The sequence below is a fragment of the Leuciscus leuciscus genome (assembly GCF_965113295.1).
Source record: "Leuciscus leuciscus genome assembly, chromosome: 2".
Lineage (NCBI taxonomy): Eukaryota > Metazoa > Chordata > Actinopteri > Cypriniformes > Leuciscidae > Leuciscus > Leuciscus leuciscus.
In genome coordinates this window covers 58767411-58788572 of record NC_138726.1, presented here as the reverse complement: position 1 = coordinate 58788572, position 21162 = coordinate 58767411, and the positions used below count along the sequence as shown (strand labels likewise).

The following is a 21162-nucleotide window of genomic DNA, read 5'->3' as shown; positions in this document are numbered from 1 at the left end:
GCGCTGATGATTCTCTGAATGATTCTGCACTCTTATAACTGTGATCGACTGGAGAAGTTCTTCAGTGAACCACCAGAGCTCAGACTCCAGACTTCTGGCTGCTGCTTTACTCTAGTATTTACTCTAGTATTTACTCTAGTATTTACTCTAGTATTTACTGTAGTATTTACTGTAGTATTTACTGTAGTATTTACTGTAGTATTTACTCTAGTATTTACTCTAGTTTTTCTCACAGACATCTGGTTGTTATTGAAACATGTTCTGGACCAGAACACACTCAGAAACAGAAGAGAACATCTGATTGTGTGTGTGTGTGTGTGTGTGTGTGTGTGTGTGTGTGTGTGTGTGTGTGTGTGTGTGTGTGTGTGTGTGTGTGTGTGTGTGTGTGTGTGTGTGTGTGTGTGTGTGTGTGTGTGTGAGTGTGTGAGAGAGTCTGTCAGTGTGTGTGTGTGTGTGTGTGTGTGTGTGTGTGTGTGTGTGTGTGTGTGTGTGTGTGTGTGTGTGCGTGTGCATGTGTATGTGTGAGTGAGTGAGTGAGTGAGTGTGTGCGTGTGTGCGTGCATGTGAGTCTGTCTGTGAGTGTGTGTGTGTGTGTGTGCCTGTGTGTGTACGTATGTGAGTCTGTCTGTGTGTGTACGTGCGTGTGTGTGTGTGTGTGTGTGTGTGTGTGTGTGTGTGTGTGTGTGTGTGTGCATGTGAGTCTGTCTGTGAGTGTGTGTGTACGTGTGTTTACGTGTGTGTGTGTGTGTGTGCGTATCTCTCACACACACAGATTCATCATCCACAAGCTAAAAATTACCCTGGTGAACAATGGCCGCCAGTTTCACACACACAACAGATTCATCGACTCACAGCGAGAATTAAAGAAACATTACAATCCACAACCACTTTACTATAGTAAAACACCACAGATCACGTGTTACAGGGACCTTTATTAACCCCTCACAACCACTTCTAATGAGACTTCAATTACTTTTATAAAGAATAAAAATAAAACAAAAAGCCCAAACACTGGCGTGACTGCCAATGGGGAAAAGGAGTGTGTTTAATGGTATTGAATGTGCACTTAGTGTACTTTAAAAAAACTATATTAATTAAATAAAACACCACTTCTTATTCAGTGTGAGAAACCATGATTGTGTAAGACGTCAGTGAGTTCATGGTGTGTTCTCAGACAGCATTATTGATCATGTGCTGTTATTGATCGGTGTCATGAACAAGACGAGAGCGAGATTAATCATGTGACCCGAGAGCCTCTTCATCTCTTCAGCGCTCGTCTTCCTCAGCGGGTCACTTATATTTCAGAGAACATAAACACAGTCCGTCCCGAGGAACGACGCCGCGAAACAAACACACAGAGGATGAAGTGGAAATGAACTGAAAGAGAGAAAATGTGTGAAAGAAAAATAAGCAGCGTAGGAGGATTGAGACGAATCTCACCGAAACCTGTCAAGAACATATTATCCAGGTCACACACACTGACAAAAGAAGAAGCAGAATTATTATTTCAATAATCATTTAAATTTAAATATATTTTAATATTAAATATTACATTTGAATATTCAGACACAGTAAAAACACTGAGAATTTTTACTGTCATGAAAAAATGTCGAAATATTAAATATTTATTTTCTAAATTTTAAATCATTTTCATATATTATTGCAAAATATAATTTCATATTTTTCTCTTGTGTTTTTGTGGTGAAATATGACCTGGACCTGTCAAGAACATTTCCAGGACACATTTAATGATATATATATATATATGTATGTATGTATGTATGTATGTATTATATATTATATTTTATATTAACATTTATAATATAAAATATATTTTTTTAAATTCTTCTTTTTTTTTTTTTTTTAAACACTGTGGATGCCAAGTGTGGTTTTATTGTCATGAAAAAAAATTCTAAATATTAAATATTTATTTTTTACATTTTAAATCATTTTCATATATTATTGCAAAATATAATTTCATATTTTTCTCTTGTATTTTTGTGGTGAAATATGACCTGGACTTGTCAAGAACATTTCCAGGTAACATATCTATCTATTTTTATTTTTTATATATATTATATTTTATATTTAAATTACATATTTTTACCATTTATAATATAAAATATTTTAACATTTTAATTAGTACAATAAATTGTTTTGCTCTAAGAAAACGAAGCCTATTTTTTAGGAAGTCTGTTATCGCATTAAGAATAATGGAGAAAGAACATACAAATTTGGTTAAAATGTTGGTAAATTGTAATGATTTTTTTTTATTTTTTTTTATATATTATTGAAAAATACAATTTCCCTCTTTTTTTTGCGTTTTTGTGTTGAAATATGACTTTAACATGTTTTAGTGAACTTCACCCCCGAGGCCAGAAATCACAGTTAAAACACACACTCTCTCACACACACACACACACACACACACACACACACACACACACACACACACACACACACACACACACACACACACACACACACACACACACACACACACACACACACACACACACACACACAACTGTGTATCTCTGACTGAGTGAGAAACATCAGACACATCTCATGACTCAATCAGCAGTGACGAGAACAGCATTAAACAAATGTGAAGTGTTTCTAAAGAGAGAGAGATGAGTTAAAGTTAAACCAGGACACGAGTGCATTGACAGACTCTAATGGATCCAGTGACGGATCGATAGCGACCCGTCTCTCCTCTGGGACTAATGAGACTGCGCTAAAATCCTCTGAATATATGCAGAAATATTCAAATGACGCCTTGCACTGTAAAAGACTAGACTAGTAAAAGACAAAATTCTTGTCTAGAATCTCCACGCTGAACATTTCTCAAGCTGAAATCTGCTACAAACAGTGAACAGGTTTGCCTTTCTCAGCTCTCTGCCTCTATAAAAAGTTCACATGCAAAATCATCCATAACCTATATTTTACTCCCATAATGTGATGTTTTATGACCAAAACAAGCCGGGACTTTAAAGAGGTGGTCGATTATGATTTCACTTTTCTAACTTTAGTTAGTGTGTAATGTATAGGTAATCGAAGCTGCTAACACACACACACAAGCTGTTGAAGCTCCGCCCTCTGTGCTGGGAGCAGCAGCTCATTTGCATTTAAAGGAACAGACACAAAAACAGCACGTTTTTGCTCACCCTCAAAAAGTGTCAACTTCCATAACCTATATTTTACTCCTATAATGTGATGTATTATGAAACAAAACAAAACAAGCCAGGACTTTAAAGGGGTGGTTGATTATGATTTCACTTTTCTAACTTTAGTTAGTGTGTAATGTATAGGTAATCGAAGCTGCTAACACACACACACACACACACACAAGCTGTTGAAGCTCCGCCCCCTGTGCCGGGAGCAGCAGCTCATTTGCATTTAAAGGAACAGACACAAAAACGGTGCGTTTTTGCTCACCCTCAAAAAGTGACAATTTTAACATGCTATATAAAAATATCTGTGAGGTATTTTGAGCTAAAACTTCACACACACTCTCTGGGGACATGAGAGATTTATTTAACATCTTGTGAAAGGGCGGTATACCACCCCTCTAAGAAAAGCATGCATTTCTCTTCCCTAACCACTGGACAGTGTGAAGCAATCGACCCAGGCCCAGAGCTGTGGGAAAGTTGTGCAACATCTGAATCTGACAAAGATTTCTCTGTTCCAAACCCCTATGAGTCCCAGATGACGTGATCAAGCTTGTTGAAACCATATTAAACATCTGAAACAGCATCGACTAGGAAAACTGCACGACACTTTCAGCCAAAACACGCATTAATGAGGCCGTTCAATCCATATGTGTCCCAGAATCACATTATATTATACAGATGTGTGGATATATGTTGAAAATCAATGGTAAAAAGTCATTAGCCGACAGATTATTAAAATACAGCAATTGAGTCTTTTATACTCACACATTGTTCATAAGTTTTGGGTAAGTAAATTAATACTTTTATTCAGAAAGGAGGCCTTGAACTGATCAAAAGTGAGAATAAAGTTAAATAAAATGTTCTTTTGATCTTTCTATTCATCAAAGAATCCTGAAAAATTATATTTCATACATCAGTGTATGAATATGAACTGTTTTCAACACTGATAATAATCATAAATGTTTCTTGAGCATCAAATCATCATATTATCCTGATTTCTGAAGGATCATGTGACACTGAAGACTGGAGTAATGATGCTGAAAATACAGCTTTGATCACAGGAATAAATTACACTTTAATATATATTACAATAGAAAACTGTTCATTTAAACTGTAATAATATTTCACAATTTTACTGTTTTTACTGTATTTTTGCTCATATAAATACAGGGTTGGTGAGCAGAAGAGACTCTCTTAGAAACATTTACAAATCACTCCAGAATCTGAACGATACTGTAACTCAAACTGTATATTTTCACTCCACATGAAGTCATAAAGTAAACATCATCAACTATAGCAATGCAGGAGTTCAGAAAAGAGCAAAACATTTTAGTGACACACTTACAGGCAAAAATCACAAGAGTTACGCAATCTCTGGCCCCTGTTACTAAACTAACTCTCTCTCTCTCTCTCTCTCTCTCTCTCTCTCTCATGGCCTGCTTAGTCCGAGACTTCAAAACAACTCCAGCGTTCACTGATAAACAACTGCGCTGGCAAACTCTCTCAGTCCGTTCAGCTCATCCCTCCTTTTCTCATCCCTCCTTCTCCTTTTCTCCTGCGCATCAATAAATGCAGAAATGCCTGAGGAAACGATAAAGCACCAGAGATGCTCCAGTTTTGGCACTTTACACACACACACACACACACACACACACACACACACACACACACACACACACACACACACACACACACACACACACACACACACACACACACACACACACACACACACCTGATTTATCACATCACACACAGCGTTTCCTCACTGCCCACAGGAAGATGTTATTGCTCAACAATTGCTCTTTCTTTGCTCTGAATGAGTAAAACATTTAGTGTTACACCGCACAAAGCACAAAAAAAGTCTGTTCTTCCTCACTGTTGTTGGTTATATTATCTCAGTATTTATTATTTTTGTCTTGTTTCCATTACAAATAACATTCCTAAATCAAGATATATTTACTGGAGAAGCAAAATAAGATATTAAGTCTTGTTTTCTGAAAAGAATTATCAAAAATTAAGTTTAAGCTTAAAAAAACAAGAAGAAAATCTGCAAATGGGGTCAGAAAAATAATCTGAATTAGATTCGTTTTCCAAAATCTCTGACAGATGTTCGTTCTTGTTTTATGCATAATTGTAGATGACAAGACTTTAAGTCATTTTTCTTTTCAAGTAAACGTATCTTGAATTACGAATTTTTAGATATGTGTCATGGAAAACAAGACAAAAATACAAAATCAAAGTAGATCTTTTAATCTTTTAAGCTTAAACTCTTGATACATTTCTCAGAATACAAGACTTCTTCACTGACTTCATTTGGCATCTCAAGTAAACGCATCTTGATTTAAAAATGTTTATGTATTTTTAGTTTTGTTCTGGAAAACAAGACAAAATACTGAGGAAGAGCAGCACTTTTAGCATATGTCCTTATAGTTATGGTAACAGTGATGAATAACTTAAACACTAACATGTCAATAGCTGACATAAGCAGGGTGTGTGTCGTTTTCATAATAAAATTAATAAAAGCTGAGAATTAATAAAAGCACAATTTCACCCTCGGCTGCGAGTTAAATGAAGTCGGACCGTCTCAAAAACAATGCATTTTGCCATGTCAAAAAAATGTTTTCTTCTGATTATCCAGATTTACAATAACTGAAAAATTAATAAAAACAAAAATTAAGTTCTTCCTCAATATTTTTGTCTTGTTTTCCAGCACAAACATCTAAATATTCTTAAATCAAGATTCATGTACTGGAGATGCAAAGTGACTGAAGATAAGAAGTTTTTCCTTTTCTTTTTTAAAAACAAAATCAAAATTAAGTGAGATTCTGTGCTAAAAACAAAGACTTTATTACTGTATTTTTCTGACCCCACTGGAAGATATTTTCTTGTTTCAAGCACAAACTCATTTAATTAAAAAAAATAAAAATGTATTCCGGAAAACAAGACTTAATATCTTGTTGTTGTTTTTTTTGTCTTATTCAATATTTTTTCACTTGTTTTCCAGAAAAATATCTAAACATTCTTAAGTCAAGATAGATTTACTGGAGAAGCAACATAATCAGATGCATCAAAATAAAATGCATAGAGCAAAACAAGAGCAAATATCTGCTAATGTGGCAGACAAATTAATTTAATTTAAAGGGAATTGGCAGATACTTGTACACTAAAAAAAGAACACATTGAATTAAACGTGAAATTTTGAAGTAGGAGTATTTTGAATATTGGGAAATGAATCCCAATTTTTCTTTTTCTTTTTTATTATTTACAACTCTTTTTTTACTTTTACTTGAGGAGCAAAATGGCATATTACATCTTGTTTCTGAAATAATAATAATAATAATAATTAAATGAGTTTATGCATGAAACAAGAAAACTAATTCTGCAAATTGGGTTATAAAAAAAAAAAATAAAAAAACTTGATTTTATTTTGTATTTTTGTCTTGTTTTCCAGTAATACCTAAACATTTCTAAAACAAGATACATACCTGCAAAAAAAAAAAAAAAAAAAAAAAGGTGTAGAAACCATTTTTACTCAGAAATTGCTAGTAAATTTTTAAATTAAATAAATTAAGTAAAACATTAATTTTCTTGTAAAACACACCAATTATCCATGCTTTATTTACAACTTCAGGATACATTCAAGATACATTTACTTGAGAAGCTAAACGTCATGCGCTATTACATCTTGATTTGTCTATTTTTTATGATTGAAAAGTTTATGCTTGAAATAAGAAAAACTAAACTTAATTCAAAGAGAAAACAAGTTTATTCGTCTCCCACCATTGGCAGATATTTGTCTTTGTTTTACGCGTAAACACTTAATTTTGACACAAAACTTTATATGTTGTCATTTTGCTTTTTCAAGTAAATGTACCTTGATTTAAGAATGTTTTTCACTTACAATTGCTGGGTTGTTTCAACCCATGTTTGGGTCAAATATGGACAAACCCAACTGATGGGTTACATTTTTACATAATTTTTTCAACCCAACAGTTGTGTTTGTCCATATTTGATTCAAACCCAGCATTTTTTAGAGTGATATTTGCACTGAAAAACAAGACAGACGTCGGGCAGCGAGGTTGAGTTTCAGGGAGGTAGTAGTGGACAGTATTTTTAGGCGTCATGATAAAGGACACTGGGATATGTTGCGGTCGGGCTATTCTCGGGCAAGCAGTTGTATATCGGTGTGTATTACGTTCCTGAAGACATCAGGCCGCATGTGACTGCCTGGGACTTACGCAAACCTCAAGCAGCGTTCGGAAACTATTACGCTTTTCAGATTTTCAGGTTTCAAACATCCTGTCAATCAAGAGCGAAGACCTCTGAACATGAAAAGTCAAAACCTGAATCAGTCGACTGGAGAAACGTCCTTGTAGTGACGGTGTGGTGTGACGTTACTAAGTGTGTGTCAACTGAGTGCTATTTCAGGACCTCGAGCTGTTGCACAAAACACCCTGGAAGAGTGTGTGTGAATCAAGTTTAATGGGCTGATGAAGAAAAACAATAGTGCATGTTAGTGTTCAGTTTGAGTTTATTCAGCTTTAAGGACAAAAGGGTGCAAAAAAAATATCACTAAATCTGACCAAAAAAACACCTCAAATATTATAAATAACTTGATAAATAAAGTAAATAATGCACAAATAAATAGAAAAAAGATTAATTGTATAGTGGTAAGTGAAATGTAGAGAAAATATATAAAATTGCATTGTCTGAATCGTAAAAACAAACTATCATACTTGCGTTTTGCAGCGATGCCACAGATAGAAGAGCTATTTTTGGTTTCTCAAAGAAAATTTCAGTGATTTCAGTCATTTTTTCTTAGTGTGAAGAACATTTAATAATCTAAAGAACTTTTCCCACTATATAGAATCTTTATAGAAAATGCGTCCCATTTTCGATCTCCATCTTCTGAATCGTTCGATCAAGAAGCTAAAATTCAAGATGCTAACGTTGAAGCAGATCGTGGCTCAAATCAGATCCGAGGACTGGTCTGAAAGATGCATACTTCCATGTCTCCATCCTTCCACAACACAGGAAGTTCCTAAAGTTCGCTTTCGGGGGCAAAGCCTACTAGTATCGGGTTCTTCCATTCGGTCTAGCTCTATCACCCCGCACGTTCACGAAATGCGTAGATGCAGCTCTAGCCCCGCTCAGGCTGCAGGGCAAACGTATTCTGAACTACATAGATGACTGGCTTATCCTGGCAGAGTCGGAACAGCTGGCGGTTCGGCATCGAGATTTTGTTCTCGCACATATGCGAGGGTTAGGGTTGAGATTGAATGCCAAGAAAAGTGTGCTTTCTCCAGCACAGAGGACCACCTTTCTTGGTGTGGTGTGGGATTCAGAGACAATGAGGGCCGTGCTCTCGGCTGCTCGTGTCGCCTCGATCCTCACAGTTGTAAAAGAGATAAAGCTAGGCTAGTCACTCACTGTAAAACAGTTTCAAAGGCTGTTGGGCCTGATGGCAGCTGCGTCCAACATTGTACCATTCAGCCCCTACAGTGGTGGCTCAAGACCAAGGGGTTTTCCCCGAGGGGGAACCCACTTCGTTTGATCAAGATAACACGGCGGTGTCTCCGTGCCTTGGTTATATGGAGGAAACCTTGGTTTCTATCCCAGGGTCTAGTGTTAGGAGCTCTTTGCCATCGAGGCCGCTCAGCTCAGAGCCTTCTATCTCAGGCAGGGGAGCAATCCTCCATCTCCGTCCAGAAACGTTCAACCTGTGGGTCTGGCCTCTGAGGGGGCTCGACTCATAGACTTTGGTCTCTCAACTGAGGTTGTAGAAACCATACTGCACTCCAGAGCTCTGTTTACGAGAAAGCTATACGCCCTGAAATGGAGAGTTTTTACTTTTTGGTGTAATCTACGACAATGGGATCCAGTTAATTGCCCTGTTGGTTCAATACTAGAGTTCCTTCAAGATCGTTTTTTTTTTTTTTTTTTTTTCAGGGTTATCTCCTTCCACACTGAAGGTATATGTTTCGGCCATTGCAGCCTACCATGTCCCCCTGGGGAGTTTATCTGTCGGAAGTGCTCCTCTGATAATACTTTTCCTTCGTGGCATCCTGAGGCCTATCTGTATCTCCTTCGTGCCTTGAGTTTGCACTCAATGGTCAAAGCGTTCCTCTATCCGTAACCAGGATATGTACCAAAGGTTCCAACCAATATACCACGGCCTATCGCACTGCAGGCGTTCTGTCCTCCTCCCTTTAAAGATCAAGACCAGGAGAAATTGAACCTCATATGTCCAGTGAGAGCACTGGACACTTACTCCCACAGAGCTGCCCTGTGGAGAAAGTCTGATCGGCTGCTGGTATGCTTTGGGCCCCCTAAAAAAGGTGTTCCTGCATTTAAACAGACTGTTATAGTCGAGGCTATTTCACTTGCGTATGAGGTTGTGAGCCTGCCTTCACCTTTGGCCACTAGAGCCCATTCTACTAGGGGTATGGCGGCCTCCAAGGTCTCAGGTTACGACTGTAACCCTAGTCCCCTGAGTAGGGGACGAGACGCTGTGTCACTTTACCATACTTTCTACATCCTGATCGACTTGCTTCAGACTTATCGAAGCTAACGCCGGTCAGACCGGATCGCAAATGAAATGAAATCCAAACCTGCCCGTGACGTTCACTCTCGCCATTGGACTAGTTGACATACGTGTTTCAGACGCAATCACGCAGGGGCGTTCCCAAAGCGTCATCGACACAGCGTCTTATTCCCTACTCAGGGAACTAGGGTTACAGTTGTAACCTGAGATGTTTTCCTTCCTGAAATCTGTTCAGCTCTCTGATTGCAGAGGGACACATTTGGTTTGCCTTCAAATACTCCCACTTGTGACTTAATACATTTTAAAAATCATGACTTCTCTACGGGACAAAATATGCAATAATGTCAGTGATTGCATTTATTTGTGAATTGCAGTATTGATTTGGATTAAGTCTGTGTGTCGAAGGAGAATAAAGTGACACCTGTGTGATTGTGTTGCTTCCAGAGATAGTAATGGCTCAATAACACACACACACACACACACACACACACACACACACACACACACACACACACACACACACACACACACACACACACACACACACAGTGAGCATGACTGAACTGGTAACAAACATATTGAGAAATGAGTAATAAAAGTAAGTGATCTATTCACAGCGGATCTGGGCGGGTGTGTGTTTGTCCGTCTGCTCTTGGTTTTGTCCCTGTGTTTGTTCATCTAGAAAGTTTAGATGACAAAAGAAAAGAAACGAGCTGCCGCAGCCGCCATGGAGACACAGAGAGACGCCAAAACCCTCAGTGTTGTTTTCCTGATCCTTCACTCCTGCGTTTCCCACAGTGACGGTCCTGCATTATTCACTACAGCTGAAGAAGAGCAGCAACTCCCTGAGGATCACTAGCACTGACTTGCACTGACTTACACTAACTATCTATCTGTTTATCTATCTATCTATCTATCTATCTATCTATCTATCTATCTATCTATCTATCTATCTATCTCTCTATCTATCTATCTATCTATCTATCTATCTATCTATCTATCTGTCTGTCTGTCTATCTATCTATCTATCTATCTATCTATCTATCTATCTATCTGTCTATCTATCTATCTATCTATCTATCTATCTATCTGTCTGTCTGTCTGTCTGTCTGTCTGTCTATCTATCTATATATCTATATGTCTGTCTATCTATCTATCTATCTATCTATCTATCTATCTATCTATCTATCTATCTGTCTGTCTGTCTGTCTGTCTGTAATTTCCTGTCATGTCTGTTCTGTTCTTCACACTTTCATGTCTTTTTCTCCGGCAGGATGAATGAAGGACTCTCACTCTTGTTGTTCCCGGTGAATCTTAGCGGTCTAAATAACTCACCGATTCTCTCCCTCATCATCTCAGTGTGTCCTTGTGAACTTTCAGATAAAGCTCAGTGCTTCGGTTCATTACAGAGAATCAAACGTTAGACGTGATTAAGTGTCCTTGCGTAACCGATGTGCATCACTAAAGAGTCACATCACTGAAAGACAAGATGTTCTCTCTCTCCCAACACACACTCGTTCCTCGTCGACCTTCACGCTGGAGGCTCGTCACCATTTGGAAAAGCGACACACGAAAACCCCTCCAGATCTTATTATGCAGATGTAATCCATGACCAGGCCATGAAGACATGACATCACTGAAACGCCTCAAACTCCTTCGCTTATGTAAACCCCGAATTCTGCAGCACTTCAACGTTTCATAACATAATATCATTCACCGCACAAGAAACAAGACAAAACAAGAAAGTGTTTTCAAGCAAACGTTGCATTAAAATGTTTTTCTGTAATTACTTTCACAGCATCACAGTCACGATACAACCCTATAGCCAAAAGCAACATATGGGCGGAGTCAAATAACCAGCACATGGCAACAGTTACTCTCAGTTATACTTATTAATGACTGGTTACAACAAGCCTGCGTGACAAGTGCTTGTTTTCACAATTTATAATATATTAAATACATCTTTAAATGTTCATATTTGCTCTGAATTGGCTTGAAATTGGTGGTTGGGGGGGATTTCATTTGGAGGGTCTATTATTTCAACTAAACAGCCATTGTAACAAAAGTATAAAAATATGGTAAAAATCTAAGTGTATTTCACATGTTTTTCCCAACATTAACAAAAAGAAGAAGGACATTCTCAACCCTTTTGAATCGAAGGCCCCTCATTGTCCAACATAATATCTGAAGCTCCTCCAAACTGGCTGCTTGGTTTCAAATGTTGTATTATAGGAGACATATCATGAAAATCTGACTTTTTCCGTGTTTAGGGGCTATAATTGGGTTCCCTGTGCTTCTACCAACCCAGAAAACGTGAATAGTGAAACCCAGTAACTTTTTTTTGGTAAGCCTTTCTCTGCAAGCATGTCAAAAATAAGCAGATCAGATTTCGCTCCCCATCTGACGGTATGAAGAGGATCTTATTATAATATTACCGGCCCTTAATCTGCACGTTTCCACACACCAGCCGACATTTGGTTTTCACAAGCGACAACAGTGACCAGTTCTAACGCAATGGCAGAAGATCCAGCGAAGCATGAAACTGTTCTTCGCACAGACGAGCACTGAACACTATTGACCAGAACATGTCTCAGCTGTCTTATAAACACCTCAGGAACTGTGGACACTTGTGTAAGAGTTAAATGAGATGATCAATGTAACTCCACAACAACTACAGAAATGTCTCCACTAACATTCAGAAACTCTTCCCGAGTCTCTCCGTAAGGCTGCACTCGCTGCTGGTGATTTCTGAGATTTTGGATGAGTGAGATTGGCCTGTTTTGTTATTACCGGAGTATCTGAAGCTCATATCAACGGCTCGCACCCAAAAAGGGGCAAATTTGACAAGCTATAATAAATGACCTGGTATTTTGAGCTCAAATTTCGCAGACAATTTCTGGGGACACCATAGATTTATAATACATCTTGTGAAAACGGGCATAATATTTAACAGAAACCAGGAGTGTTGATAAATTAAATATTTTGTGATTCTATACGATTTAAGAATCGATTTTCAATAAATCACAGTTAATTTACAGTAATCTTGGGAAGTTTGCCAGTCCCCTGAGAGCAATTGTTCTAATATATTTAGTTTAAAAAAAATTATACAAATATTATTTATGAAAATTTATTTAGATTTTTTTTTCTGAATGGTGATGCAAACAAATTGAATTGAATTGAAGTTGAATAATTGAAATGAGCAGTTTTAAGCGCATTAAAACTATTGAGATATTTACAATGATTCTCAATTTTATGATAAAAAAATCATTGCAAATATACCATGGATATATTGTATTTCGCAGCCCTAAATCATCAACTATAGTAAAACATTTTATCCCACTTCAGTGAGACTTTAGTCTGACAGATCTGGATTCAGATCCACCCACATCCCGGTATCTCTCCTCATGGTTCAGATGTACAGAAGCCGAGCGAGGCGAGAGAAGAGCTCGGAGAGCAGGAATAGCTGGAGATGAACGGATGGAGGATGAGGAGGAACAGAGGGATCTTTGTACCGTCAGGAGCAGATCCACAAACACTCAGTGACCCCTGTGACCTCTGTGACCTCTGGCTGTTCACTGATCTGTTCATCACGACAGGTACAGGTTCAGTCTTACACTGGATATATGACACGCTACATTTACATTCAATACATAGAACAACAGAACAAATGGATGGACGGGTGGATGGAGGGACAGACAGACAGAATGATAGAATAAACTAACGAATGACCATCCGTCCATGGCTCGTTTGTTCATTGTTATTCTGTCTGTCTTTCCGTTTATTCATTCTGTCTCTCTGTCTGTCCATCTTTCCACCTGTCTCTCTGTCTGTCCATCTTTCCACCTGTCTCTCTGTCTGTCCATCTTTCCACCTGTCTCTCTGTCTGTCCATCTTTCCACCTGTCTCTCTGTCTGTCCATCTTTCCATCTGTCTCTCTGTCTGTCCATCTTTCCACCTGTCTCTCTGTCTGTCCATCTTTCCACCTGTCTCTCTGTCTGTCCATCTTTCCACCTGTCTCTCTGTCTGTCCATCTTTCCATCTGTCTCTCTGTCTGTCCATCTTTCCATCTGTCTCTCTGTCTGTCTGTCTGTCCATCTTTCCATCTGTCTCTCTGTCTGTCCATCTTTCCATCTGTCTCTCTGTCTGTCCATCTGTCTCTCTGTCTGTCCATCTTTCCATCTGTCTGTCTGTCTGTCCATCTGTCTCTCTGTCTGTCCATCTTTCCATCTGTCTCTCTGTCTGTCTGTCTGTCCATCTGTCTCTCTGTCTGTCTGTCTCTCTGTCTGTCTGTCTGTCCATCTGTCTGTCTGTCCATCTTTCCATCTGTCTCTCTGTCTGTCCATCTTTCCGTTTCCTCATATTGTCTGTCTGTCTGTCTGTCCATCTGTCTGTCTGTCTGTCTGTCCATCTGTGTCTCTGTCTGCCTGTCTGTCTGTCCATCTGTCTCTCTGTCTGTCTGTCCATCTGTCTCTCTGTCTGTCTGTCCATCTGTCTGTTTATTCATTCTGTCTCTCTGCCCATCTGTCTGTCTGTCCATCTGTCTGTCTGTCCATCTCTCTGTCTGTCTGTCCATCTGTCTGTCTGTCTCTGTCCATCTGTCTCTCTGTCCATCTGTCTATCTGTCTGTCTGTCTGTCCATCTTTCCGTTTCATGATACTGTCTGTCTGTCTGTCTGTCATCTGTCTGTTTATTCATTCTGTCCATCTGTCTGTCTGTCTGTATGTCCATCTTTCCGTTTCTTCATACTGTCTCTCTGTCCATCTGTCTCTCTGTCCATCTGTCTGTCTGTCCATCTGTCTGTCTGTCTGTCTGTCTGTCTGTCCATCTGTCTGTCTGTCTGTCTGTCTGTCTGTCTGTCCATCTGACTGTCTGTCTGTCTGTCTCTGTCCATCTGTCTGTCTGTCCGTCTGTCCATCTGACTGTCTGTCTGTCTGTCTCTGTCCATCTGTCTGTCTGTCTGTCTGTCCATCTGACTGTCTGTCTGTCTGTCTCTGTCCATCTGTCTGTCTGTCCATCTGTCTGTCTGTCTGTCTCTCTGTCCCTCTGTCTGTCTGTCCATCTGTCTGTCTCTCAGTCCATCTGTCTCTCTGTCCATCTGTCTGTCTGTCCATCTGTCTGTCTGTCCATCTGACTGTCTGTCTGTCTGTCTCTGTCCATCTGTCTGTCTGTCAATCTGTCTGTCTGTCTGTCTGTCTCTCTGTCCATCTGTCTGTCTGTCCATCTGTCTCTCTGTCCATCTGTCTGTCTGTCCATCTGTCTGTCTCTCTGTTAGTGTTGTCAAAAGACCCGGTACTTCGGTACCAAGTCGGTACAAATTTTTTTTTAAACGTCACGGTACCAGGTTTTCTCAAACCCGGTATTTGATGCGCGTGCATGCCCGAAGCGCGTGCAGTTGCGTCCTCTTCATAAAAGCGCTGATGGCGATCGGCGGTGCTGCTGCTGATGTGGTGCTGATGTTTTTGCGCGTGCAGATACGTTATTTCAAATGGCGCGCGGCAAGCGCGCTCATAATAGAAGCGGCGCGCTCACTTTTCCATGTGCGTTCATGGATGCATAGCAACGACAGACGCCACGGGAGTACAAACGCTTGTGCGAACTGCGCTCTCCATGACGACGAGGAAGTGTGACATAGGCCTATTAATTGATTTCTAGCCCTTGCATTAGCTTTACTACTAGATATATTTATGGAGATGAGAAATAAAAAGCCGTCATTAATATCAGTCCGTCAGAAAAGTAGTTCTAGTCTTATTCTTGGCTGGATAACTCTTAGCAGGTTTAAAAAGCCCTTTTAAAGTTAAATATGAATACAGTTTTGGATTAAATAAAAGTATAGTCAAGTCAAATAAAACATATTTTATCTCATTAACATCACTTAATGCGTTATATAAAAAACAATATATTTTTACAACATTAATTAATGTTTGTGAATGTTATTTAATACAAAACACTTGATTGGTCATGTTTGTTCACTTCATTCATTGTGCATTAAATAATGTTAACAGAAATAATGTTAACTTTTGATTTTAAAAATGTATTTTTAAATTAACCCCTAAAGGAGAATAATTGCGACAGTATATAACTATTGTTTTTTTTTTGTTAGGTCATTTTATCTAATGTTATCTAACAAATGGAATCTTATTGTAAAGTGTTTTTAATACTACAGTTTCCATCTTTGTGATAAACACTTTAATATAATTATGTACATTTAATCTAAATTAAGCTTTGGTACCGAAATTGGTACCGAGAACCGTGGATTTTCACTGGTATCGGTACCGAATACTGAAATTTTGGTACCGTGACAACACTACTCTCTGTCCTTCTGTCTGTCTGTCCATCTGTCTTTCTGTCCGTCTGTCCATTTGTCTGTCTCTCTGTCCTTCTGTCTCTCCGTCCATCTGTCTGTCTGTCCATCTGTCTGTCCATCTGTCTGTCTGTCTGTCCATTTGTCAGTTTATTCATTCTGTCCATCCGTCATTTGTTTCTTCATTCTGTCTGTCGTTCAGTCGTTGTATCTATTGAAAGTAAATGTACCATGTGAAAGACAGACACAGACAGACAGATAGACAGATAGATAGATAGATAGACAGACAGACAGACAGACAGACAGACAGACAGACAGACAGACAGAAAAACAGACAGACACAGACAGACAGATAGACAGACAGACAGATAGATAGACAGACAGATAGACAGACACAGACAGATAGACAGATAGATTCTCATTCAACTGATAAATGAAAGTTTCCAAACGGATGGATAGTTTTGCTACAGTCATTAGACGGTTGAGCCGAATTAAATATCTCCTATTCTACTCATTGCCTGTCTATAGTAACTATGTGTTGTTCAATCACTCACAATGATGAACACATGAATGATGAACATATGAATGATGAACACATGAATGATGAACACATGAATGATGAACATATGATAGCCTGGAGTGCTGTGAGCCCACCACTGGCGTCTTCTGAGTCTCTCTTTACCTGTACATGCCCAAACCCTGACCAGATCCCGAGACCAGCAGCTCTGACATCACCAGCTGTGAACGCACATCACACTAACAGACTCGTGCCTTTAAAGGGACACTTCATCTAACAACTGAGTTATGTCATTTACTCACCCTAATCTTGTTTTAGCATGAAAGGAGACTAAAATGGGAGATGACTCACACTGTCAAGCTCCAAGCAAGACGAGAAAGCACCATGAAATACAACTAGTTAACTATATTCCGAAGCTATATGCTAGATATGTGTGAGGACCATGAGGACCAGACTGAAATGTAACTTAAAATTCAATGAAATCCTTAACAGGATTTTTAGTTTTTGGACCCCGACTGTTGGTCTCTAACTAAGAGGGATTGATGACATCGACCGAAAAGAAAAATCGTTTCAGAGGCGGAGCGAGTTATTATGTAAACATTATCACACCAGAAAGAGTGTTGTTACATTGAAAATCCGCTGGATCAAGTGTGTGTGTCACCAAGCAACACACAATCTGACAGCCTGAGCTCAGACCAATCAAATTAGAGGAGTAGAGAGAAAAAAACACTAAACTGTTGATGAAAGATTAAAGGTAGGGTAGGTAATCATTTTTCTAAAAAAAAAACATTCCAAATTTGTTTAAACTGTCTTTATATACCAATACATAATTAAAATGTAAGTACTCTGAAAAAGAAAATTAAAAAATCGAGTGACTGTAGACCTTTTAATCTGCAATAAACACAGCTCATTATTTCCATTCACTCCACCCCCTCCCTTCTGAGCTCCTTCCAAAGCCACGCCCCCAAAACACATGAACGCGCGACGCCAAACGCTCAGGCTGGAACAAGACGCATTTATTACCTGAGACGAGTGGAGAGGAAGGAGCGCAGTACATACAGTGACATCATGTCAGAATCACATGTAATAAAATACCTAACTTTATCACTATGAATATAAACAAATAAGATTTCTTTTAGTACTCACTATCAAGCTAGCATATCGATAATGGTAAAGTTTCATTCGGTAACGAGCTATATTTATAAGGCAAAACAGGTTGCATTGATACACGTTTTTCCATTACCATCAGTTACACTGTGATGAAGATGAATTTCGTGTAAGATTCATAACATATACGGTGTTTTGCATGTAAGAGTTTCCATGATGAAAACATTGTTGACTCTAATGAAGACTAACGTACACTCCGAGTCCGGAGACAAGTACCGCATCGTCGGTTCGAGGACAGGTCCGGGGTTGAGGGCGAAGCAGAGGAGGTCGTTCAAGAGTGCGGGCAGGGTCCGAGGAAGTAGTTTTTGCCTTGTTTGCCTTCGCTGACTGCATATGCAGGTGCTTTGAGCTGAATATTTCCGGGAACGGTGACATGTGATGAGTGCACGCAGGGCAGCGCGCGCAGTGGGCTCGGGGCGGGCACGAGACATGAAGGCATCTGATTGGTTCTTTACATTCGCACCGAATGGCAGTGATTGGTCAGAGTTTTTACTGTCCTGCAGCTGCTACAGAGGTCTGATTTTTTTCATTCCTTTTTCTAAACACATAATGTATTGACTACTATCAGGATGGAAGGACCATTTCACCCAGTATAAAAAAAAGTGTTTCTGAACAGGATTACCTACCCTACCTTTAAAGGGGTGGTTGATTATGATTTCACTTTTCTAACTTTAGTTAGTGTGTAATGTTGCTGTTTGAGCATAAACAACATCTGCAAAGTTACAATGCTCAAAGTTCAAAGCAAAGGGAGATATTTGCTTTTAAATAAATAGTTTTTTAAGGACTACAACAAACGGCTGGTAGAGACTACAGGACATTCCTCCCGGGTTGAAAGCTCCGCCCTCTTGAAGCTCCGCCCTCTGTTCCTGGAGCAGCAGCTCATTTGCATTTAAAGGGAAATGGTGCGTTTTTGCTCACCCTCAAAAAGTGACAATTTTAACATGCTGTATAAAAATATCTGTGGGGTATTTTGAGCTAAAAATTCACATACACACTCTAGGGATATCAGAGATTTATTTTACTTCTTGTGAAAAGGGCATTATACCACCCCTTGGCCTTTAAGACAAACACTGATAAATCATTCACAATAATGTATTAAGGGTCCATTATGATATTATTTTTACATCAAATCTTCAAAAAGGCATTTTAACATAACCAATCATAATGTGACTGTTTTTAATGTGCAAATTTGAGTGCTGTGAATATTTTCTCAAAACTTATGACTTAAAATTTACACTCGCACAAAGATCTCACACAATTCATACTTTTTTCTAGCAGTTGTGAGTTTACATCTTGCAATTCCAATTTTTTTCTCGTAAATCTTTTTCCCTCAGTATTGGACTTTATTGTTCATTCCAGTAGGACTTGGAATAGAAGTAAGAATTGCAAGATATAAACTCACAATTGCGAGAAACAACTCAGAATTGTTGGTTATAAAGTCAGAATTGCAAGTATAAACTTGCAATTGAGAGAAAAATATATTTCGCAATTGAGAAAAAAAAAATCAGAATTGTGTGAGGCAAACTTGCAATTGCGAGAGATAAAATCTATATTGTGAAGATAAAAAATTGCAATTATCTTTTAAATTGTTTTGTTCCATGGTGGAAACAAGATTTAATACTCCAAACAATGGCTTGAACATTCTGAGAACATATTTTTTTAATTTTTTTTTTTTTTATCACGTTTTCCGAACTAAATGGAACCATTTAGCACACGTTCTAAGAACATATTTTGGTAGCTATTTTTGGAGCGCAACAGAGTGAATGAGTCCATTTCTGTAGTATGGAAACAAGTAGAGTTAATATAGCATATTATTTATTTTGCTTTACGTAAAAATGACGTTGAGTAAATAGCAGAATTATTATTTTTTTAGCTATCTCTTTAAAGCTTGTAGTATGACTCACTGAATTTTAAGACCCCAGATAAACCAACGTATCTCAGTGAGTCTTTGTGCGTGTTTGTTGCGTGCAGTCGTGGCTGGAAAAGGCTCTTGCGGGTTTGTCTGGGCCCGCGACACACCTCCCTTTGACATTGACACACATTCTCCACAGCCACGGCGCGTAAGTTCTGCAGAACTGCAGAAAAGCCCCAGGCTGGAGCTGCAAGCCCGCTGCGTGAGCCAATGTTTTTATTTCACAATTCAAGTTCGCGTCAAAAAAAACAAAAAAAAAACACGTATGCATCACTCCTGCGCAAATGCATGAACAAAGACCATCATCAATTAAACCACTAGTAAACTGACATGTTAAGTGACGTTGGCGTACTTAAATCCACCAAAAACACTGGAAAAAAAATTGTAGGTTGGTTTCTGTAATGCTTGCAACCTTAATGTTATTCAGTCGTGGTTCATTTTAACGCAGCTCTATGTTTACAAGTGTCCAGCCGCTGGAACTGATTAGGGTCACGTCGCATGTGTCGTTTAAAACGGCACGATCAGCTCTTATTGTCTATGAATATTTACATTTAATTCCTTTGTGCACAACAAATCGTGACCGTTCGTTACGGGCAACACATTGTTGCATGCATTTAAAAACACACGCGATGTATAGGATAGTCCAATTGCATACATTAATGCTGTTATAAAGAAAAGCGTTTCTCGGAAAATTGCACTTACCTTGCACTTAAATAATTATGATGTCGGCGACCCCAATCTCCCTAAAATACAAAAATAAGCTAAAGTCGGCAGTCCTTTGTCTTTGAAATATGTATTTTTCACAGTCTTGACCCTGGCTGGCTCCCAGTGCTCTTGCGCTCGTACTTTCTTTCCAGCGGTGTTTGTTATTTTCTCTCCCTCTTTTCCTCGCTCTGTATTACCCCGTTTTTGTGCTTTCTGTAGCCACAGAAAAAAAAAAATCTTACAAAAAAAATGTGGAGCCGTCAATCAAATAAGTCGACTTGAGTTATGGATGGGGGAGCGCGAAATTATCCATCGAGCTCGAGTCGTCGGTGCTGAGGTGTTTGAGGACAGTTATGTGGCGTATGTGTTATGAAAAGCTATTTCTGTAGCCAACCCTCCAACATATCTATACTCGGAAGCTGAATGTCAAAGAAACCCCGTACTTGAAAAAGACTCCCCCCTTTTTTTGGCAATGGTTCGCGCCCGTTGTTGAAGCGCCTGGTGGAACAAAACGCGTTCGCATTCCAAGGTTCTGGTTACAGTCTGAAGCAAGAGCTTCTTGTGATTTGGGGCGCGTCAGAAGATATAAATACACTAATCTCTCATTTCATGCAGAAATGTATATGAAATGCAAATTGGGTCGAGGAATGATTTGGAAAGCCGAATGAAAAGGGGACGCGCGTCATCCTCCGAGTCCTCAACATAAAGCTCGCTTCAGGCAGTCCTGTTGAGATGTGGATGGAAGAAGACACATGCTCAATTGAGACACACAACACCGTGGTATTTGTAGTTAGACCAAAAAATATCACAATTACATGCTAACTATGATCAGTGCAGCTA

The 21162-nt window shown here is 38.9% G+C and overlaps 1 protein-coding gene across 2 annotated transcripts in view; it reads right to left on the bottom strand.

Moving 5' to 3' along the window:
• The window catches only part of ndrg2 (NDRG family member 2), a 69200-nt gene extending 48451 nt beyond the window's left edge, over positions 1 to 20749 (bottom strand). Inside the window, exon 1 of one of the 2 annotated variants that reach the window (XR_014203541.1) lies at positions 20320 to 20749. The gene's annotated coding sequence lies outside the window, so the exon portion shown is untranslated. The remainder of the gene's footprint in view (positions 1 to 20319) is intronic. The other variant, XM_082161470.1, reaches the window with a different exon arrangement.
• Positions 20750 to 21162: the final 413 nt, after the last annotated feature.